We start from the raw sequence: 14304 nt of genomic DNA, 5'->3' as shown, positions 1-14304 counted from the left end.
ATCTATTTTACATACCCCAAAGTGCTTAGGGTGGTCCACTAATTAAATATAGATCACACTTTTCAAAGCGCCTGGATATTGGAAACTGTAAATACCTGACAGTTACGTATCTTATATTGCCAAACACAACTTGAAGGCGCTAAGTTAAGATGCATATTTTTGTTTTAAATAAATTGTCTATCGCTGAACTTAAAGCTTGAATTTTAGATCAATTTATAATAAAGTACATTTACTTTGCGACATTTTAAATTTTGTTTATTTTAATAGAATACCACAGTCTGAGAAACAATTTAAATTTTCTATCATTCAATTTATAATTAAGAGCAGTAATTAACAATACAAAAATATTGCTTGTCCGTATTAAACCATAAACTACTCAAATAACTGAGCTGACATTTGAAATGGAGAATCTTAAGGTTCCTGGGATGCATATTCTTATTTCTAAAATCCTCCGGGCTACGCCCCACTGGTCTTTCAGGTAGCATGATAATTGGTCTAAAGTTCTTTAATATGAAGTAAAAGAGAATTTCTAATGTTATCAAATGTTCTGTGTTAACATTGTTTATTATTTAAAATTTATTTACATTTATAGTACGTGAAAATATTTTTTACGTCATGTTAGACTTCTGCGATTAGATAAGTACATATCTATTTTTCAAAATATTCCAAAATATAAGATGATCAGAATTTGACACCGAAGACTTTCTTTTAAATATTCGGCAAGTACAATGCTAAATTAAAATTCGCTGGACTGTGCTTTTGAACTAATGTACTAATTCCAGCTGTAAATGTTCTAAAATCATAACAATGTTTTTTAGTTAAAAAGGAAACAAACGTGTAGTTTCATTGTTAACTGTAATTTTAACTGTGCATTTTATTCAAGTTGTAAGTATTAGATCTAAAAGATAATGTTACTATCTATCAAAGTAAATTATAATAGCCATAAATATAAACTTTTAACGTATTTTCTTGATCGTGGCAACAAGGCAAACTCAACATTGGCGTCGGAAATAAAATTCACTCAAACCAGTAGTGGTCATACACGTGCAACTCCTAATAAATTGCGTGCAAAGGAGGGAGTAACTGCTAGAAGTGCAGGTATAATAGACAATGTAGTCTGACATTTAATTTACATTTAAACACTGCTATTATACAAAAATTATTTGCCTTTTTACAAAACTGGGTTTATCAGAGCTGTTTATTTATGTGTTTGTTTATAAAAAAGAGACAAAATCAGCCAGATGAAGTATATTTGTCTAAATAATTTTTATTTAATATTGTATAAGAAATCTATTTTTAAAAAGTGATGTATTTCACTTACATTTTTGGTGTTTTTTTCCACCCAAGTTAATATTAAGTTAGTTTAATTTCAATTTGTGTATTCTATTAGGTACTCGTTTTTGACTGACTGGTTGATTTAAACAGAAAATACGCCGATTTTCTTGACATTCGTAGTTTTATTTTGAAAATATAAGGAGTAGAGGTTATTTATATATCATGCGAATGTCATTATTAGATATTGCAACTATGAAAGAACAGCTCCACACAAGAAACATCCGAGACAGTGCACTTATCGACTAGGGAACTCATTAGAACTTAGGGAACTCGCTTATTAGACTCTTGGGAACTCTTAACTGGGTTTACTTCCACAAGTCAAAGGGAATATGTCTTATATGTACGGGGAAACTGACAAGAAAATACCTTATTCTGTCTTTTATATTTTTTCTGATTCGTATAATTCCCTCTAATAATTAGCTTGCACCACTTACCTATTTTATTAAGAATTATTATTGCAAAAGTATATTATAAATTGATATTACATAATTGGTTTAGCTTTAGGGAATCCTATCACTGGTAGTTCTTTTAGTCCAATAACGTTCATTTCTTTTAGTCTCTATATCTGGTTGTTTGTCTGCAGTATATAAAAGACACGATCTCTAGACATGAAATGTTGCATGAAGTTTCATTTCTATAAAACCACTACTAAATTAGACAATATTTCATGTCACTGTATGGGGTTTTGCTGAGCGCCAGTAGATATGTTTACATTGTTCCATTGGGTAACTGTGATGGTAGAGAGGTAACAGGGAATAAATAAATTTATAAGCAAACAGAATACAATCATATAATATTTGGAGTTAGGCCACTTTTGTTTAAAGATTAAACCGGAAAAAACTGTGAGAAATCTTATGTCAATAATAGCCTGTACAAAGATTTAATTTTTTATTTCTCTTGCGTGTTATTGCTCTTCCTAACACTACTATGAAATATAGCTTAATGAACACAAGTGTAATGTACATGTCGCAACATAACGCAAGATAGGTTTCATTATTAGACTTTACATTTTGCATGAAATAATTTTATTTCTAGATAGATGTGAGTAAGTTCTATGATGGTTCAAGTACAATTATATACGAACCATACTAGTAGGAGTAGTGATATATATATACGAAATTCTGCATGCAAACTCAGAGACGCTTGTTGCATGACATTGTTGTAGTGTGACGTACGAGCATTAAATCACTTATTTTTTAAAGGTTAACTAAGAAATATAATGATTTTCAGAATTGAAACAACATTTAAAAGATATTATAGAACTTGAACAGAACAAGAATAAAAATATGGATGCACAGTCAGAACGCCTGGGCGATAGTAGTTTAGAATATAAACTTCCTAGGAAGTTTTAATTATCACCAATACCTAATAAATAGTATATAGTAGTATTTCTCGAAGTGCTACAGCTCATTTTAACCGGAAAGCTTATATTATTAGAATTATTATTTTACTGAATACGTTTCAAACTTCCGTTGCACATTTGCGGCTACTATTTTGAAACTGTGTTTTTTAATAATACTTCTACGTATCTTTACCGTAAACAGACGTTTTAAATCAGTTATAATATGACCTTCAACGTAAATTTGTAAATACAAGTAGAAAAGTAAGGAAATTTCTAATTTCTGCATATTGGTAAATTTAATGTTAACATTTGTAATTTTCTTATTCAATTTAAGATGATATAAGGAATACTTATCAAATGTTCTGTGAGTCAGCCCTATAAAATCTGATATAGCTCCGAGGCACGTATTCCTTTGCCACTTTTAAACGACTAAAACAAGAGAGTGGTATGCCACAACACGTCTCGTTTAAGAGGTTTTGTTAGGCCTCATTTCAAGCCTATAAGCCAATTCATCATACTAGTACACTACAAATAACGTGTTATTTTGGTTAAGTTTTCCTAAAGCAGGTGCTTACATTAGATAATTAAATATTTATTTTATATGCAGAATAACCCAATATCTAGGAAAGTCAACTTTAATAGCGTTAAATATATTAGGCGAACTTATTAATAAATAATATTATAATAAATAATATAATAATAAATATATATTATTTCAGAATTAATAATGAATGCTATCAGACTTTTTATATGCGCATCACAGGAGCCTGTCATTGAGAGGTCAGCAAAATTTGTCTCTGTGTAAGTAATGCATAGCAAAAACAGGTTAAGCTTTAGAATTATTATTTGACATAATATAACTTGTTTGTTACGTAGGAATAATCAGGGTAGATATAGGGAGAGAGCCCAGGAAAATATATGTGTAAAAAGTATTAAAACTTCTGCATGCAATAAGGATAAACAAGGATAACCAACCATTTTGTGTGTGACGTTTATGACCCTGCTTGTATATACTGATCCCTCACATACTAAAAGCTGAAAATAGTGTAATAAAACAGAATTTTTATCGAGGTTGAACTTTATATAAATGTATTGAGCATGTAAAAGCGATCGCAGGACAATGTGATGGATTCAGTTAGAACTATCGTATAAGGCTAGAGTATGGTTGGATGAGCGGTAATGACATTTGTCACTTGATATTCTGAAAACATTTCATTTCTAACTCAGAAATTTGTTTTTAATGTGTAAATGACATAATGGTCAGTGGTAGTGTAAGTCACTCATTGAGATTTCGTTGAGAATTAGCGACAGTTTTTATCTTGGTGTTTTGTTCAGCATGATGTCAACGATAAAATCATAGAATAAATAAATCTGCAAACAAAGTGAGTACTAATATATTACATTTTACAATGTGACATAGTGACTCATGTAGCCGAATGAAATGATCCATATACTTCAAATTTCTCATCAAACCACAGTGAAGGCTGGTGCGCACCACATATATGGTGTATTCATACCTTGTCAAGCCAATAGCACCAGTAATGGTCATAAGGGGGTTTCTTAAACGGTTTTTAACATAGTACACAGATCTCAACATGATAATATTTAAACCTAGTCTCTACCAATAACATAATCTGCGTAAAACCAACAAACAAAGACTAAAAGATCAACTAGCAGGATTAGTTACACTTAGTCAGTTACAAAGTTAAGTTGCAGGAAGAAAATTTGGAATTGTCTTTATTATAAGGATATTTACACACAAAAGTGAAGTATTTGAACAACTTACACAACTTATTGCTTTTTGCAGCAGTTCTTAAACTACAAACTTATATAACATTAACACTACCTTTATTTTATTAAGTTTTATTTATCTTTTAAACGATTATTTTAGATCTTTCTACACGTGTAATTGAGGCGTTATTTACCCAAAGTAGATTACATTTCTAAAGTAATTCGAAGACTTGTCAAAGTATATTATTCAAGTATAGCAAAGTATATAATAATACAGATTTAGATTAAACCATATAAATATTCTGTTAATTTAGAAATAATTTATTCTAAATACTAGCCTATCATCATTTATTAAGATTTATTGTTAATGAAGTGACCATTAAGGAATCAGCAGGAATTTTACATAAACCGCACGACTCTTCGCTAATATTAGACATTGGTTGTTTTATTCTTTTATGAATATTCTACATTTTATATTATTTTCATAACTGGTTAATTTTTGTTAATACAGTAGAAAAGCTTAGAAATCGTATAATTTTATAATACCGGTGGCTGTCAGAACACGCAAAGTTTCAAGTGTTTTCGGGCGTTAGCAATACGTGAGTGTAACAAGCATAACCGGTGAAGAGATTTATATGGTAAAGTAAGACTGTATAGAAATAATACTTTGAACACAAGCTACGCTTATAACATATGTTAGGGCTATTTCTTTAACGTTTTTCTATTATATTCGTGTAGCAGTGTTTTGACGTGACAACGTCTTAAATTAGGTTGCGGCTCGGAGTCACTCATGAAAAAGTGTAACGCCCGGTAACGTTACGATGCCCGTCCAGTGGGTCCGCCGCACGGGATCCGCACGGGATAAAGCAGATAACTGTGGGTCCGCCGCACGGGATAAAGCAGATAACTATGTTTATTCGTGAAAATGTGGAGTGCTTAGATTCGTCATTTACAACAACTACAACAATAAAGGTTAATAATTGTACACTGATATTTCATTATCGTAAACTATGATTGATTGATTAATTGTTAGATTGACACAAAAGTTGAGAAACTGAGTTTATAGGTTATGTCATACTATTGACAAATGTTGATAGTGTTAAGTAAATTATTAGTTTAAATCACTCTGCAATCAATCGTAATTCAGTCGATTGAGAAGAAACAGCGCGTATTGCTAGTCAAACATTTAAAATAACAAATTATAACCTCTAACTTGTCATAACAGTGCGACCAAACAAACGAACTAAACCGACCAATCACCACGCGCGGAGTTAGAATTTAACTGTGTTTAGCAAGAATTTCAAATTCCAATTTTAGTAAATGTTTTATTCAACTTTACCATTTACAATAACAAATTTTAATTAATTTCAAATTATGTACAATGTTTTAGTAAACAAAATATATTTCTATAGTTAAAATTTGTGCAATTCTTATTTTCATTCAATTCCTTGTTCCTATTGTGCAATTTAATAATATTCATATCAATAAATATTCTACCGAGAAAAAGACGTTGTCACGTAAAATCTTTGCCCGTAAAACCGACTTTACAGGCAACCATAATGTTTTTATGTGTGAAATTTATTTGACGGTGATATTTATGAACATTTAATGGTTTCTGTATTTCAATCACTAAAACTCACGTAGGATAGTCCTGCAACGATAATTTATGCTGTCCAACACGACAGCTTAACAGGGAGTTCCTACTTTATATTCTTCCTCCAAATCTGTACTTTTCTCTTATCTTGACTATGTCACGCGGTATAAAACAACATATTATGTATAATTGTATGTGCAAACGATAAAAATGATCTAAAATTGGTTATCATACACTTTTTATGCAATTTTAAATTACAAGAAAGAAACGCTGTGATCTTTACAATTCTCTGAATTATATCTTTTCTTATATTTTTTATCTTCTACAATAAAGTCAATAATATATATACGTTGAATAACATACTGTACATACCAAATGTCTTAATAGTCCCACCCCTATTAACATTCTTATGGATAAAGATGGAGTTAGTTACTTTCGAGATGTTTATATTACTACCTGAAGAGTCTTTTATATATGGTTTATTGATTATCCATCGCCAAAATGGGATATTGCAGAGATAATTCAAAATTTTTGAATAGGAACCTATAGCAAGTGACACTTAATATTATAGATATTATCAAAAAAAGGAGAATGGCACTAGAGGTCTATAATGTTACTTTATCAAATATAGTGGACGATTAAAATTTAAACTTAATAACTTATTCTCTATTTATAAGAAAGTAATAAGGAGAGTGATATTTTTAAGACACTTAGTATTCAGCTTAACACATAAATTGCTGTCGTAATGTATTCGCACATCAGCCATAACTGTCCAGTAAGCCTAGGGTCTCCAGTCATCTATAATCTGGGATCACTAGAGACTCTATCAGGGAGATCATCAATACACTAGTATTGCTTTGGCTTATGTTTTTACTGATTTATATAATTATAATAAAAAGTTTTGTAAACTTACGTTTTATGTACAATCTTCTTACTTCTGGAAATTAGTTTAAGCATATGCAGGTTTTAGAAACTTACTTCGATCAAAAAGGATTAAATTTACTCCCGTATCCTGCAATTTTCTTTCGTTCTAAGACATTACCAGTGGAATAGTCGAGTTTACCTCATTGTTCTGAATAAATTGTACATACATACTTAGGACTGATAATCCTGCTACTGTAGAAATAATCTACTCCAGGTATAAGTGGAAAATCTCCGATAAATTCGTTCATCAGTCCAATATAATCTTACATAATAGGGTTGTTGATTTTAAAGGTTTGGTTTTCATACGTGTAATAAATGTAACAATTGTATGTCGCAATTTTACGAAATCCAAGCAGTTTTATTACTTTAAGTTACATTATTCACAGCTTTCTTTATTAAGTTATTATTGTAACAGTGTTTTGGTAGTATTTGAAATTAAATTCAAAACAAATTATTTCAAATGCATTATATGGATTTTATTAGTCCTTGAAACAACCTAGGCTATAATTTATGTTAGGGTGACTTTGTTTATGTTATTATGTATTGCACTACTTATCAATAACTGTATACTTAATCATAATAATATTAAAAGTGTAAAAGTGACTTTTATACTTTTTTTTACAATCAGTTGTTAAACTATTACATTTATTGTACAGTAATTTAAAGGGACATTATCAAGTATATTCCTATATTGAAAGCCCCCTGACCTATTATTTTGGGAAAGTCCTATTCTTATCTATAAAATTGTAAATATCAACGTGATATTTACATAATTGTATAAATATAAGTCTGTTAAATGCAATTAACTGTTTTGTAGAAATAATTTTTGTGTCTGAACAACAATATGTATAATTAATGTTACCACTACTTTTAATTAGTTTACTATTATAATTATAAAAGCATATAGATAACTTTATAGCGTTTTTTACACATGCATATTAAGTATGCAGCTAGATATAAAAGTGCAACTATAATAGACATAGTTACCGTCAAACTTTTACTATATATTTTAAAACTGGTATAAAACTAATTTTAGAAGACTTTTTATAATTGTAGACTTCTTAGTACCTACTGCTTATATCTTCTTGGTCTGGGCAACAAAGCATAATAAATGGTAGCACTAAAAATGAGAGGAAGTAAATTGCGATAGCCGAAAGTATAAGTTTTATGACCGGAGTAGGTTTGTCAGACCTGTGTTTGCATTTATCTTTTCTTGAGTGAGGAAGCAAGTAAAAATCAGTTATGGTACAAATCCATACTCAAGAGCGGATTAAATTATAATGACAATAACATTTCTTCACCAATTTTATTGTGTCAACTTCACTAACTCTAAAAACATGGAAGTTGACACACATGGCGGTTGTGACTCCTGACTTAGGCGTGCCAAAACGCTTTCGTATGATTTGTTTATTTTCACCTAGTTTGTGATTATGTATTAGTTATTTACCTAAAGAAGAGATCAGATTGTAGATCTCGAAACGTAGAGTTACTGATCTTTTGTTTCACTGAACGATGGTAAATGTCCGGAAAAATCCTGTTTCCTTCAAAATCCTTCCATCGTCAAAGATAAACTTCAAACAAAGAATAAATTTTCTTGGTTGTGGCAACAAATTTATATAAAAAATGGCATCATAAATCTAATTCACTCGAAACAGGAGAGCTCATACAAGTTTTATAGCCTACGAGTTGAGTGCAAAGCCGTCGGTAACGTAATACTCTAATAATGAACCTCATCTGAGACACAAAACAGTTTATACACGTTAAAAGGTAATTACTGTCAGCAAATTTAGTATTATGATAGATATATTCATAGATATATAGATATTTAGATTATATAGATAGATATTATATAGATTATATATAGATATTTTCTAAATTCTAGTGTTCCGGGAAACGTTTGTAACATTTTTCTTCGTATAAATTTCATAGGTCGTACTTGGTTAAATAGGACCAGCTGTTTTCGAGATCAGCACTTAGCAACAAACTTAGTTTTTAATGTTTATTTATAAGACTAGGGGTTACCCTTGGCTTCACACTCGATTTTGAAAATTAATTTCCTTATACTCATGAATAAACACACTTGTGATTTAATATGATGGGTTCCCATGACATTTTTCAAACGTAAATAGTCATATATTAGGTACATATTATTTCAGTGTTGTTGTTTAAGAGTATCGGAGTTTAACCTTACTCTTATGTCATATTTTGAGGAGGTGGATTTTAAATTAATTATATTTCCAACATCACAACTGAGCCTGCCTCCTAGCCCCGATTAAAAATACAAATACATATATCCCCCATGGTTTTCCTTAAAGCACGCTAATGCGATTCACAATCTTGAGGGAGCCAAGAAGTTTCAGGTATTTTTGATGATTTGGTATTTATAATGTGTTAGATGGTTTAAATTCGTCGATTGGGCAGTCAGTAGTATTATTAGATTAAATTATATAGTTAATTTGTCTGTAGAATCTGCTTTAAAGAAATGATCAAGCACTGTATATTTAATATTTTTTTAAACTTAATTTAAAACAAATGTTTCCTCTACTTCGCTAAACTTCAGCTGAAACCTTTAGCTGTTTAGTGTCTGTTTAATTTTGATTACATGACATTAATATTATAGTATTTGAACGAATTCCTACATATTTTTGAAAATATAAGGTGATTCATTAAATCGAAATCATTTATAAGCACGTTTGAAATATGAATACAATATAATTACACCTAATTCTGTACTAAATTAAATTCGGAGGAAGTATACTGGTTATTTAACATTTTGTCGTTTTTAAGTTATGTACGTAACAATTTAATCACCCTAAATAATGTAAAAATAGATAAATGCATATTGAGAGAGGTTCATTATTTCACGACATTGTAAAATAGTAGGACAGTAACGTGGCTTTTGACGTGAACTTAGAGAAAGCCTGTTTTACAAATAACATTGTCTTTAGAGCTGTAAAAGGTTTAGGAATCCCTGGACACTCTATTAACTGTGATCAACTGTTTGTTTTTACAACGTTCTTCCTCCCGGAATACTTCCATCATATTAATTTTTAGTTTTTTTAATGTTAAATTTGTCTAGACACAAAATTTGTTTTGTTTTAAAATTCCTAACAACATGAATAATCCCTTCTGCTTATTGACTATAACTTTCAATTCATTTTAACTATCAACTCAAAGATGCTATACGAAGATTAAGCTATGCATAATTCATAAATATTTCGTAAATTTAGTAGTACATCTTTTATAATAAAAAAGGAGACAAAATTTATTGTTTCCTTATTGGATTTGATCCCACGGATATTTATTTCGAATTGCAGTTTTATGATCTTTATCAATTAAAATGATACAAAATCTTTTGTTACAGTCTCATTTGTGATACTAAGAGATATATTTTTAGTTACTTGTCTCGTATTTTAGGTCAACTCAACAGCAATATGTTCTCCTGAGAAAGAAATGTAGTTTTTTATAGTATACTGTAAGATCTATCATGGCATAGTATGTATATTCGTTCCTTCTGAAACAAGAGTAATGACGTACTAGTTAATTTATAATGATGCTCTTTATTCTATTTTAAGAGGTATTGTTTCTCACCAAACTACAAAAATATAATAACGTATACTACGAGGACAATAATGTAATTAAGAGCGCCTGCTCAGTATGAACATTTTAACTTAGGACCTTACAATACACGGTTTCCTTCAGTAGCAAAGTCGCTGGTCAAGGGTTACGACATTAATTTATTGATAGAGTTTTATACGTAGTTTACTTTAAACAAACTCTTATTTTTTTAACTAATCGAAAAGAACTAAGTTTATTTTCATAGGAACCAAGTTATGATTTTTTCGTGTATGACTATCAATTTTATTTTCACAGTAGCTATCATGAAAAAATTTACGAATCTGAACAAATTTAAGATTTCCACTTTACTCCGGGCTATTTGTAACATAAATTTTAAAGTCTATATTAGATCAGTTTATAAGTATCTAGAGACGAAATGTACCAAATATAAAAACATTATTATGTACATATGCATTAGCCACCACAATTGTATACGTACTCGTCCAAATGAAATTTAATGTCTGACTAGAAAATTTAATATTTCACTTTTTTTAATTCTCTAAAATGTTTGTAGTAGATGGAGGAACTAAATTGTAATTACTTAAGTATCAATATGAGAAGCTATACGCTGTAGTAAAGTTAATCAATCGATCACCGATTCAAAGACCCAAAGCAATCTCAAGGGTGTGATTTGTATAATCAGTCACTTAAATCTGACTATTTACCTGTATATATTTCAGCTCAAATTTGGCTATAAGATGTTGTAACAACTATTTGAATGTTTAAGTGACAAAATCTTAGCCATTTGGATAAATAAAATACTTCTTAGAAAAGAATATAAATTTTGCTCGAGATTTAAATTAATATTATATGCGATAACATAATTTTATAAAAATTAAAATGTAAGACGTATCTCCTTTTTAAAGAAATATTGTGTTTTGATACACAGCATACCGACAGTATATGTACGAAACAAAGATTTGGAGAACAAATGAATCTGAAAACAACGGTCTAAGATAAAGGACTTGAACGAAATAAATAATGCTTTAGAGAGATGCCATGATATTTAGTATCATATAGGTTAAATTAAGCCGTAATTCAAACTATCATGGATGAAATTGGACACCATGATGATGTAACAAACTTAGAGCTAGTTGTAGTCCATTTCATGAGGGTCTTAACATAATATGCGTATTCATTGTTATACAATGGCACTGTATATACCTCAAATTAAATTAATTTGGTTCATAATCCTACATACACACCTCATTTCAGGGATAATGTTTTGTTTCAGACATATGTAATTTATTATTAGGTAAAATCTAAATTTTTATTTTTAAAATAAATATACATGCATAGAATATATCATTAAATAGTTTTTATTATATAATATCAGAACTATGTATTAAATTGTAGTAGTATACGTTATAAATACGACAACCAAAAATAATAAGTGCTAGTGAAAAAACAATGTCAGTAAAATTAAATTTGATAGACAATCAGACATCCGTTAATGGCTCAGGCTAAAGGGCTGCGTCCAACAGTTCGACCACAGAGTAAAACGCATATTTTTCTTTCAATTAGGCCTACTGTTTTATTTTTTTAAGGATGCATCAGTTGAAGAATTTTTAACCCTATATGGCTGGAAATTAAATATTTTGGGACCAACATGTGACATGGATCTCTTGAAGATGTTGCTGTGGTGATGAGGAATGAGTGTGTCTCTGTTTCTGGAGGAATAGTGATAATTATATGTAGAGAACTATTGCAGGATTTTGAATGTTAACTGGGATCGAGCCCCAAAAGAACAGCCTATACTCAGAATAGGAACAAAATATCCCAAATACATCAATCTAAGCGTCTTTCAACATATAAATGAGGACAAATATAAAAAAATATATAGGCACTTAGGTTTTGACATACATGATTAATATTTTTTCTAATCCAAGTTAGAGTCCTGTAAAGTCCTAAAGAACACACAGATGTAAGACTCCTAAACAGAATTACTATCCACCAGGATAGTCATACCACTCCTATTACTGTTGGGTCTGAAATGTTTGATTGTGGTTTTTTTGTGTTTAAAAATAAATCATTCGAAAAAAAACACGAGCTGATACTCTGTAAAGTTAAAGACAGATCGGTTGCGAGTATGTTAGATGATGCCGTTTGGATAATGCCTCTAGTGTCATCAGCTTATTGAACTAAGTGGTCCGTGTTGGATTTGTTCAGGTCGTTTACGTACACAATAAATAAAAGAGGGCCTGGGGGATAACCTACCGTTACTGGCAAATAGCTAGATTTACCCTTACCGATTGTATTAGCAATTTCAAATTATTGAGAAGGACATGAAATATGAGAACGAAACCACTTAAGAGGCGTACCTCTGACACCTTGTAATCATTACAGTAATATAGGTTAATGATAACTATTGAAAAAATCTATTTGACTATGGGAAATACGTATCTTTGGACGTAATGTTACGTGATAAGTAAAACGCAATACCAAGAGAAATTAAATTTCTTCTGTCCTTTAAAAGTATTGAAAATTGGATAATAAACGTGCATACAACAATGACATTTTTATATATTAGAGTTTATAACTTCCATTTAGATGTTACCTTTTAATTACATCCAATGTTCAAAGGCAATCTTACGGTCATCAAATCGGGTGTTATAATCGAATAACAGTCACCCATTTTTAACAGCATCATAAGACCCTAAAATAAAACAAATAATTTATTATCTTTCCCCAATTAAATGTAGACATTTTATTGTACATTTTATAAATGTTGTAACCAGGCCCAAATACAAACGGCAATAGATATAGTTTGAAATTCGTACACATGTATGGGAAATATAATTTTATAGATGCTTTTTAAATTATTTTTACTTAAAATAATTACACTTATAAAGTATCCTTACATATTTACATATAATTCCCTCATTTTATCGATTACACTCTTACTGCAAAAATCCATATCCTTATTTTAATTCGGCAATTATATTTCCTCTAAATTAGGCTTTTAAAATGAAAGAATTCGTAAAATTACATAATAATTAATATTTTATTGTATTTATAAAATACATCTTACAATCTGTAACAAATTCTTTTAACCTATTTGGATGGAAAACCGATCGCACTACACAAATCGTCGTAATAGACTAGTTCTAGAATAAAGAAAAAAACTAGGTTTCCTTAAAGAGCCATTTTTGCAGAATATTTAGTTTATATATGTACCAACAAGTAGACATTGAACATACTTGATATGTCGGACGCTATTTTGATACTCATGTAATTAACGGGAATTATGTTTTAAAGTAGGAACCCGTTCAGCTCTAATGCAATAATTGAATTTATTCTGAATAATTTGTTACGATTTAATTCGAGTGGATAATTATCGATGGCGCTTCACTGCTGACAATAGTCACGCCATATTTGTCCATTGTATTGTCCACTCCATTAGGATCCATTTGCAGTTGTAACAAGCTTAAGTTATCAAAAACATACCAAATTGTTTTAAGTTCATATATATGAATGTTATAAGAACGGATACAAAAAATACTAATTATTTCACCTCATTTTTATAATGTATAATGTATTCTTTTCACTACACCCAAAATAATACTCTAACGATTTGTATTGTATAATATTGATAATAAGAGACAAACCTACATTTATCAAGAATACAAAACATATAGTTCATACCTACATTACGTATTCTTGTAAACGTGATTAATAAAGCATATATTATGTATTTGGGAATAAAAACAAAAAACTGGTTTGTAAGACACATTTTACATTTAAACCCTAACAATTGTTT

The sequence above is a fragment of the Homalodisca vitripennis genome, chromosome 5 (assembly GCF_021130785.1).
Source record: "Homalodisca vitripennis isolate AUS2020 chromosome 5, UT_GWSS_2.1, whole genome shotgun sequence".
NCBI lineage: Eukaryota > Metazoa > Arthropoda > Insecta > Hemiptera > Cicadellidae > Homalodisca > Homalodisca vitripennis.
This window is presented reverse-complemented; position numbering follows the sequence as displayed.